Below are 10,674 nucleotides of genomic sequence, written 5' to 3'. Positions count from 1 at the left end.
CAAGATATCAAAAGAGGTGCATGATCAGGCCTTGTTCTTATAAGATGTTGAACCTCTATCTGTGGAAATAGTTCTTGGAAAGCAAAAGATTAACCAGAATTCTATCCAGTCTTTTAAAAATATAGCCTTCTGCAGCCCTTCCATTCCACCAAGTGTATGGACTTCCTTTGTAACCCATATCAAACAAGTCATAAGAATTAACACAAAAAGAAAAGTCTTCACATTCATCTAAAGTAACAGGAAGTCCATCCAATTTCTCCTCCTCTAAAAGTATGACATTAAAATCACCCCTACTAACCAAGGATTACTGAGTGAACTAGCAATTTGATACTTATTGTCCCATAGCTCTTATCTCTCTCCCTCATCACATTTGACATAAACAAAAGTAGCACTGATATTTGTATCTATATCTTGATAATGCACATTTAATGTGATCTGCTAATCAGTATCCATCATAATGTCATACTGTATTAAATAATCTAGAAATACCCAAATCTTCCCATTTCTGTTAGCCAAAATTGTCTCCATCCCAAGTCTCCTATTATATTTCTGCAAGTGTCTACAATTCTGAAATGGCTCCATGAGAGAAATTATGCAAAACTTGTGCTGTCTTTGTAAATTAATGAGTCTATGAAAGGTCTATTGAGTGTTACCAGACCTAATGTTCCATATAAGAGTCTTAATCATTATTTACCCTTAGTAGAATCAACCCTCCTTGTTGAAGTCCTCTTGGTTTGATTGATTTCCTGTGATTTCTGTTTTCTTCCACTTTTAGCTCGAGTCTTTGGTGAAATTCCAGCCTCTCTAGCTACCTTGTGAATATAATTAGCCCTATCATTATTCCCTTTGTCCTTCTCCACCTATTGTATTTCCTCTGTAGTCTTATGTATTTCTGTTACTGTTACTTTATGAGCAACAATATCTTGTAAAATTGCATTTGGATTTGGCACTACTGCTTGACTTGCTAACTGATTTTGCTTTACTTTTGCAGTTAACTATTTTGTCACCTCAACATCATCACTCAATTGTTGATTATCCTCACACACTGCATGTACCTAATGTCTATCAATGCTCTGTTGTTCCTTCTCTCCAATTGTGCAAATGGAGGAAGATTCCACTCCTAATTCATTCAAATCTACCACCCTGCTATGTTGTATTGCTTCAGCAGTTTCAGGACTTTCATTAATTGCAGTATTTTCTTGCTTGTCTGATTGTTTCTTGTTGTTGTTTATTGATTTTACATGCAGATCAACTCTTGTCTCAGTTTCATCAGTATTTTTGAACTCTGCAGGAATCCACATATCCTTTATCAGGTGGTTTCCTTTCAATATGCAATCTTCATTATCTGCTCCCTCATCATGCTTGTCATTATCTTCACTCACCTCATAAGTTGACTTTGTGAAAGAAGCACATGATGACATTTCATGGTTTCCTTATTCTCCAACTCTTGATGCTTGCCTTTAATATATATAAATTTGCTACCAACTGCAACACCCTTTGATGTAGAATTAGAATACTTAGACTCCTATGATTGAGTTGTAAGAATTCAGTCCCCTACTTCTTCTAGCCTACTATCCGCTATATCAAAGATCTCAACATCTTTATGATGTTTTCCATTACCACAGGATTCATCTCCTCCTTCTTGGATAATCTACATGGGATCTGACTCTTCCTTCTGATTGCCACCAGATGTAGCAACATTTTCCTTGCTAGATTGATCTTTTATTTCCTCACCAATGATAGGCACTGTGCTACTGTTTTGTGATTCCATAATCTCATTTGCCTGTTCATTCACCCTTTGTGATACCTCTTTATCAATTAGTAAATGTGTTAATGCATTGCTTATTCCACCACTTTCGCCAGATTGGTCCTCACCAATAGTCTTTGAAGTTTCAGCATCTTGTACCTCTTGCTTTTCTGTAATAGCCTGATGATTTTCCTTGTCTGTTGCCAAATCCTCTTCCTCATTGTCTGATAAAGCTGCGAATTTATTACTAATTTGCACAGGGTTGTCAGCCTTTCCTACAATCTTTTCCACATCACTATTTATGTTATTTTTCCCCTCAGTCATATTAAGCATCTTGTTAGCCTTAATAGGATTCCACTCCCCAAAATTTCCTATCATCCTCCCACTAGAGAGCATCCTAGCTGAATTATGATAACCCCTTTGCATTCCTCTCTCAAAATTTCTATGTCTACCTTCCTCTTTACCACTTTGTTTTTGCTTGCCCTGTACTGTGTCTTACTTCTTAAGTCCGTTCTCAGCATTTTTATTATGTTGCTGCACTTTAGAGGTCTCTTCATTTCCTTTCCCTTGCCTTTCAGTACTTTGCTCATGTGTATATGTTTCACTGTTACTTTCTGCCTCTTTCTCTAGTTCCTCCCTTAGATTTGCAAGTTCTGAATTAAGCACTTTATAGTCATATTCATTATGGCCCTGCAATTTGGATTCTCTACAGTATTTGGGAAGATGATCATAGTGAATCTACAGTCCTTGTTGCTCCTGTCGATTCATTTTCTATGTCCATCCTAATTGTAGTATGTACATCTGCCAACAAGTCCACTAAAACTTTGACCCTAGCACAACTAGGTCTAGTTTTATTGATTTTTTCCATAACCAAATGAATGGGTTTACCCACTGCAGAAGCAAGAGTGAATAAGGATTCCTTCACAAAGTATGTAGGTAATAGATTTGGAAAAGAGATCCAAGCCATTGCTTTTGAAGTTTCCTCATCAATTTTGAATTTGGAATCATTTATGAGTGGTCACATCTGATATGAATATCCATCTCTGGCACTGATATAGTAAACAGGATTAGAAGCCAATTTTATAAAATCCTCATATAAATTTAACCTGATGAGTACATGTCGATTTATGAAAAAATCAACTTCACAGTTTCCTTTCACTCCACATTGTACGGGAATAATTTTATGATGTTGATCAATATCTGTCCAACCATAGGAAAATTTCCCAACTATCGCATGTTGCAGATTTTGAAGTATTTCCATTCGAGTCACTTCATTCTCTATCCATTGACATATGGAATTCCATTCAGCATCAAGATCTGCTTCATTTCTATCGATCGGATTATTGTTTTTGGCTGTTGTAAATCACAGCTTAACGCAGCAGGCTTCAATAAACTAGCATATTGCACTTTGTTATCATTATTAATTACTCCCTCCTTTTGTATAATCAACTGAACTTGTTGGTCAGCCCTAGTAGAGGACTGACCAACGGCCATAGAGGCCATGGTCGATTAGCCAGATTGTATTAGGGTTTGCATGAAAATGTTTTCTCTGTTTTTTTTTTTAAATGGTGCAATATACCCTTTTCGCTAACGGAATTTTTTTTTTTAATCATTTAGGTTATTTTTTAATTAGAAAAATGCCACGTGACTTAAAAAAAAAAAAGTCTACCCATTTTTTTTAGTAGACATAATTTTCTAAAGCCACAAAGTAATTTTCTGGTGGGTCGGGTCTGGTTCGTTTAAAAAATGGGTAGACTTATTTTTTTTAAAGTCGCGGAGATTTTTTTAAACTTACCAGACCCGACTATTTTAAACTTACCAGAGTTGACACAACATGTTATATCCCACATTTTGCACAACGGGATATCCCGAGTAAATTGCGGAAAGTTAAGGACAAGGTTATATTTTTTTCGGTTTTGTTAAAAATGCATAAGTTGCATATTCATCCTTTTACTGGTATGGAGCATTAACGAGCAAACTTGGAATAAGGAAAATGAGAGGCTAGGAGTTGCAAAAAATTATTTCATGAAAAGGCCATAAATGGCCATGTGGCCGTGGGGTAGGAGTGGGTCCCACCCACATGTTGGCCAATTGTTTTAAGCCAAAAGGGGGCCATGTGTTCATTTCATACTTGTAGGGGGCATGTATATATGTATATGTATAATTCATGACCATGCAAGACATATTCTTCATATATACACCTTAAGAAAAATCTAGAAAATTGGAGAGAAAATGAGAGGCATGTGACCGGCCATGTGCCTATACTTATATATATATATATATGTATAAGTGATGAGGACATAAGACACAATTCATTATCTTGCAAAGTCTAGAGAATTCAAGAGAAAGAAAAAACAAGAGGAGACTTTCGGCCAAGGGGCTGGCCGAAAGTGATGTCCAAAAATTTGGTCATGGACAATTATTTTCTTCTAGTTTCCTTACTAAGTGGAAGGTCCTCTACAACGTGGAATAGTTGTTGGAACAAGAAAACCGCTCGTTCTTGCGAAACAAATTCTAGCCGTGTGGAGAAGGTGATTGGAAAAGGTGAGGTTTAACTTCCTTTACATGTTTTATAGATGGTTGTGTGTGTTGTGGTATGTTGAGATGAAGGAAGTTCATGGAATTATGGTGTGTTGTGTGTGTGGCCGTGTGTATGTCATGTTATATAGGAGTAAAGAACTACCTTACTTAGCATGTTTGGATTGTTGTATTATGGATAGTTGTGCATGTTGTAGTGTGAAGGAATGGATAAAATTCATGAAATCATGGATGTGGGGGCTTGGCCGAATAGGTGTGTGTTGTGTAGGAATGGTGAGTTAAATTTACTTGGTGTTGTAGTTGTTGGTGGTTATGGAATATGTGATGAAAATGAAGGTTTGATGACTCAAATGGAAGTGGTAATTGGTTATGGGCTGATTTAGAACTTAAAGTGATTCTAATATAGTTTCTTGAATTTGTGGAAGTAATGTTGTAAATGTGTGGGTTATTGGTGTCATTGATGAATTTGGAAGAAAGAAGTGTATTGTTGTTGTCCCTATGGAAATTGGTGGTTTCGGGTTCCATGGCATATTGTTTGGAATGTTCTTAAAATCTTGTTTGAATGGTTGCGGATTAGTAATTGAATATGTGAGCATTGGTATTGAAATGATCGTATGTAGTTTATGTGAATATAAATAAAATGTTGTCGAATTGTGTAGAAAGGAATTATTAATGATAGAATGCGTTTTGAATCACTTATGGATATTGTTAGTATGGTTGTTGGTTTGGTTGTTGTTGATTTGACCGAGTTGAATTCTCGGGGCTGTCGAATTTATAGGGGAGATGCTGCCCAAATTTCTGTAGATAAAGTGACAGCTTGGAATTGAGTTCTTCGATGCTTATGGCTAATGTTGGGCGTCTAATGACATTATGGTAGATCGTGAGAAGGGCGAGACGTAATTTTGGATTAGCTTAGAGGGCGGCCAAGGTATGTAAAGCTTAACCCTTCTTTCTTTTGGCATGTCCTAGTGATAAGTAGGCTATGACACGAGCCTCGAGGCAACTCCATTCTTGCGATCCGGGTATGTCTACGATTCTTATTCACCCCTTGACCCTCGCACTCTTAATGGAGTCGAGTCATGGTCTTTATGTTTTTTGTGTGATTGGATTCAATGTTGCAAAAGAATTTTTGTTCTTAAAAGATCCTATGTCTAAAAATGGCCGTAACTTTCGTAAACAGAACCGGATCGCCTCGATATGCTCGTAGGAGGTTCTGTAGCGTATCATGACTATAATGTTCATAGGCGGGCTCGGATTGGTTGGATACTTGTCCGTGGGCCCGCAAGACTTTCCTTTGTATAGTTCTGACAACTTTTGGAAAGAACTTAAAATGATTATCACCCCGACCCCCGAGTATGATCACTTGCTTATCTGTTAAATCTGTAATGAGGATTTGTATATATATGATTTTGATACGTAACTATGATGGCTAAAGTTCTATTAGATATGATCCCGAGAAACATTCGGGAGAAACTGGATTTGACTATGACTATTGGCTTGGTTTTAAATGATAGTCTGTTTTGATTGTTCTATGGAATCTGTGTAAATGTATGAAATTGCATATAGATCCCACGAATCCGCTCGTGCCTACTATTGTTACATCCTTCGCCGAGTCCCGGGCCGGTTGTTATCGTGCGCACAATCCGAAGTATGATGAGTTTCCGAAGTATGATGAGCGTCTGATATGATATGATATGTTTCCGAAGTATGATGAGTTTCGATATATGATATGATACGAAGTATGATGAGTTCTGAATTATGATGTGATACGGAGGATGTGTTCGGAGATATGCAAAACTTCCGAAGTATGATGAGTTGTGGCACCCAAGGCAGGAGGGGCGACCACGTTTCGTCCGCCAGGTCCTATTACGGGCCGCATAGGGTATGTGATATGACAATATGATGATATGAGGATATGATGATTTGATAATGTGATAATCTGATGATATGATAATCTGATGATATGATAATCTGATAATATGATAACCTGATGATATGATAATCTGTTGAGGTGATAATCTGATAACATGATAATATGATGACATGGTATGATATGATGATTCTGTTCACCGAGTCCCTCACTGGAGGGCCGGGACACGTTATATGTGCGTACGTATATGATGATTAACTACTTATGACACTCAGTCCCATTATGGGTCGGATATGACATGTGATATTGGTATGTATGATTTGTAACTCAGAAGTAAGTATTTGAGCATTCTGACTATCATATTTGTCTTATGTATGGTTTGTATCTCAGACGCACGCACTTTGCTATTTTGGCTACTATGCTCACTTTCTGTACCCCTCACTTCGGATATGACCTTGTTTTCTGTATTCCATGCTTTACGTACTCAGTACATATTCCATACTGACCCCCTTTCTTCGGGGGCTGCGTTTCATGCCGCGTAGGTACACACAGATTAGTAGAAGATATTCCAGCTGGATTGGCGAGCTCCATTTCTCCGGAGTGCTACCGCGTCAGCGTGCTTGCGTTATGATATCTGGAGTCATGTTAGAGACTTTGCAGACAGTGTCGTGTATGTAGTATGTCGGTGTGTAAGCGGCTCTATAAGCCGATATATCGTTATGCATTATGTTACATATTCTATATGTATACGGTTTTTCATTGATTTGAAGAAGATGAAAAGTCTATTTCTTTGAGAGCTTTCATTATGCATTCATGTTATGACTTATGGGCCCAGTATGATTATGAGTATCACGAGAGTCAGCAGGTTCGCTCGGCCCTAAGGAAGGGTCGGGTGCCCATCACGCCCTAATAAGTTAGGGTGTGACACAACAGAAAAAAAAAATTACTATGTGGCTTTAGAAAAATATGTCTACTAAAAAAAATATAGGTAGACTTTTTTTTTTTTTAAAGTCACGTGGCCTTTTTTTAAATTAAAATATAACCTAAATGATTTTATAAAAAAATTTCGTCAGTGAAAAGAGTATATTTACATCATTTTATAACGGCTAGTTATATATATACCACTTTTGTAACGAGGGATATATCTGTTCTAAATCGCAAAGTTGAGAGGTATATTTGCACCGTGACCCTACATTGTACCCTCTGCGTGGAACTTAATTTTGGTCCGATTTAAACGAATAAAAATTTGACATGTTTCTCTATAGACAGACAAAAAATAAAGTTGGTCCAAACAATTGATTCCATAAATCTGAGACAAGGTTTTTTGTTTGTCAAGGCGCAAACCTAACCTTGGAACTTGGGTCTTGGCACTCAACTGCCAACATTTTTGCTTTGTTTTGTCTTACAAATAATAGCCACTTGGCCGCTTCGTCGAAAATTTGCTTCAAAATTAGTAATTTTTCTTCTTTTCTTTTTCTTGGTACAGCAATATTTGTATTTTTTCACTTTTCGTAAATGAATTGTAGTACAACGGACCTAGACCTACTCCTTTTTCACCGAATTCTGACTAAAAAATAATACAAGAAATAAAATAAGTGTGACTATTATACTTGAAGACGGTAACCTGCATTTGTTGACTATTTTACTGATTTGTAGTAATTTTTTTTCGTTGCTAAAAAGAATGTGAAATTCCGTCAGATATTTTTGTCGTAATACAGTGAGGAATGTGTTATTTTTTGAAGGAAAGTTTGTTGGAGATATCTACACAAGCCAATTCCCGACAAGTTTTAATATTTTTGCTGTGTTATATGCAAAAAAGAAAAACTCTATACGCTAATTATATAAAAAGAATTACAATATCAAATTATAAAAAGTTTAGCTATAAAATAGTCGTCCATAGTAAGTAAGATTACAAAAAGTTATCCACGAGGACTAGAAGCAGCTGAGGGAGCAACTGGATGAACAAGTTGATGATACTTAGATAAAATTTAGTGATTTTTAATCTTATAATATAATAATTTTATGACTATAATGCAATAAAATAAATATTAAATGATCATTTACCGCTACCACTTACAAGGGGCAATAGTACTACTTGGGGTAGAAAAATGATTTGCTACGTTAATTATAATACCTTTGCCAATATTTATTTGACAAATATTGACTAATAAGACATGCACATAACATAGAGTATAAGAACGAACGAAATAAAGAGTTGACTTTGAAGATTTAAAAACTAATATCAGGAAAGTCAAATTTAGCTCTGAACTATATTCTTTGGACATTCATTTGCTAAAAAATTCCTTTCAATTGAGTTGTAAGATACTACGACCGTCCAATTTCTGTTTTTATCGATAAGTATATGTATATATGTGCTGTATACACTAATACAATCCGTACTGTAGGCCACTTGATGAAATAGTAGGCCACTTAATTAAAGGCAGGCAATTAATAAGACAAAATTGTGAGACTCTAGACTTAAGAATTAATCAATCTTACATGTTATTTAACTGACCTTGTGTGTTGCATGACAGAAGTGTGATTAGCAGCTTGTTAATTCAATTTGTTATGCTTATCTGCTAGTCTCACAACCACTCCCGTCACTTGGTTTGTGAAATATATAACACTTCCCCCATTTTTCTATCATTTGTCTCGATCAGTCTGTCTTGATTATTCTCTACAACAACAATATATTCGATAATCTCACAAATGTGATTGATTATTCTCTACTCGTTTATAAATTTTAATTTTGATCCCTTGTAATACTTTATGAAGCATATTTAATAAATAAAGCATGCGACTTTTGTTCCTTTATAAAGGCTGCTACATTATTCTTGAAAGTTGTCATACTTTAATGGAAGGCAAAAAATACATTACTACTGCTACATGTTGCAGCACTATGCCACATTCTGCTAACTTGTTGGTGTCTTGGAAAATTTTGGTTGCTACTTTCTCTTTGAGAATCTGCTGGTGTCTATGACTTGATATATGTTTGGGCATCCCATTTGGGGATATTAATTGAACCCTTTTGAGATGCTAAACCTTTAGCTAATTGTTTCTTTCCTGATACTTTCCTTGGGGACTAAACTGATCACCCCTCTGTTGATAAGAAATGATTGTCCTAAATTGAATGATGCTACTAAACAATCGATGTGTTAATAAGCAATTGATGCCATTCTTTTGATTAAAATACTACGATTTGAATAGATACTACACTCGGGCCGATTAAGGGTATTTAACTTGAGGCCACATATTTAAAAGAACAGATTTCTATACATGATGAAAATTTACTGATTTGAATAGATACTTAACTTGAGGATGCCCAGTCCGGAAAGGTTTTATCCCTCGGTGGGCAAGGATGATCTCACATTGACTTCACGAGGTAGGAACCAACATGTGCTTGGCAAGGCAACTAGAATGGCCACTAGTTTGTAGCCGCGACATGATTCGAGTTCCTTTGCCATATTCGGAACCGTGAGTACGAGCCTCCGTAATCAAAGCTCTCAAAGTTTGATACGAGTCTACGGGATATTATTTATGTTCCTAAACGTCACCCTAGGGGGTGGTGTATCATTTTTTCTAACATTTTTTTTTGCGGTACGAATAACGCAAGGCAGTAGAACAAAGATGTACCAAAAGTTGAAGCGAAGAAATTTGGAAGCACGGCATGTTTGGCCGAAGAACTAGAAAAGGGGCAAATAGGGCTCAAGTCTTAAACCTTATTTATTTCTATCTAAATTTATGTATCCAAGTATTACATGTAGATGTTGGGTATGCAAGCCCAAATTAATAGTTTATGATGGATATGTTTAAATGGATATGTACATTATCTTTAAGGGTTTGAATGTAGTTTTAGTTCGAATTAGAAGTACTTTTAAGTTTATAATGTTTTAAGTGTTTGAATGTAGTTTATGATGTTTAAGTGTTTGAATGTAGTTTTAATTTTAAGTACTTTGAGGTTGAATTTGATTGTTTATAAGTGTTTGAATGGACAATATTTAAGTGTTCAAGTGTTTGAACATTGTTTATGGTTGTTGTGTTGCATTGTTGATGAATTGGATGGCAAGAATCTTGCTAAATTTCGACCACGGGTGGTCGAAAATCGAGCAGAGATATTTCACAATTTCGACCATGAGGTCGAAATTGTACCCGAAAAAATTCGATTTCGACCATGTGGTCGAAATTTAACAAGATGCTTGCGGATTTCGACCACATGTGGTCGAAATTCTGGCCCAATTTACAATTTCGACCACATGTGGTCGAAATTGAATTTTTATTTTCTTTTTATATTTAAATATAAATAATTTTTTTCGACCACACGTAGTCGAAAAAGTTAAATATAATTTAATATAAAAATAATTTTTTCGACCACATGTGGTCGAAAACAATTTTTCCTTAATTTCGGTAGAATGTGATTTCGACAGTCGTTACCGACCTACGCGTGTGGTCGAAAAATTGGTCGAAATAAAGGCTTTTTCGACCTCGTGTGGTCGAAATTTTTGGTCGAAAATCCCTGTTT

The sequence above is a fragment of the Lycium ferocissimum genome, chromosome 11, assembly GCF_029784015.1.
Source record: "Lycium ferocissimum isolate CSIRO_LF1 chromosome 11, AGI_CSIRO_Lferr_CH_V1, whole genome shotgun sequence".
In the NCBI taxonomy this organism is placed as follows: domain Eukaryota; kingdom Viridiplantae; phylum Streptophyta; class Magnoliopsida; order Solanales; family Solanaceae; genus Lycium; species Lycium ferocissimum.
This window is presented reverse-complemented; position numbering follows the sequence as displayed.